The sequence below is a fragment of the Seriola lalandi genome, unplaced genomic scaffold (assembly GCF_002814215.2).
Source record: "Seriola lalandi dorsalis isolate HSWRI2012SDOR001 ecotype SW California unplaced genomic scaffold, Sedor1 jcf7180001972819, whole genome shotgun sequence".
In the NCBI taxonomy this organism is placed as follows: Eukaryota; Metazoa; Chordata; class Actinopteri; order Carangiformes; family Carangidae; genus Seriola; species Seriola lalandi.
In genome coordinates, this window is record NW_019443487.1 from 1 (window position 1) to 348 (window position 348).

At 52.0% G+C, this 348-nt stretch overlaps 1 non-coding gene across 1 annotated transcript; it reads right to left on the bottom strand.

The window, feature by feature from the left end:
- Positions 1–77: 77 nt before the first annotated feature.
- On the bottom strand, positions 78–241 carry LOC111651364 (U1 spliceosomal RNA). Its single transcript, XR_002760506.1, has one exon. It is a non-coding gene; the product is annotated as a U1 spliceosomal RNA (small nuclear RNA).
- Between the last annotated feature and the right edge of the window lie 107 nt (positions 242–348).

Sequence of the window (348 nt, forward strand, 5' to 3'; positions counted from 1 at the left end):
CGCAAACATAACTTCGGAGCTCAAACTCCTCAAGAGTCATCATCTTGAAGAGAGCTGATTTTCTTTGACGTAATGATCAGGGGAGAGCGCGAACGCAGTCCCCCACTACCAGAAATTATGCAGTCGAGATTCCCACATTTGGGGAATTCGCAAAGGTCAGCACAGCCGGGGTGCAATGGCTGAGCGTCGCCCTGGGTGAACCACCTTCTTGATCATGGTATCTCCCCTGCCAGGTAAGTATGAGTTGGAAGTGTCTGAGAAGGGGCCTCCTTCCCAGGCACAGCTCTCTGGCTGATGGTGCCCAAAATGCATGATACCAGAGTTCAGTGCCTTGAGAGTTAGCTCACC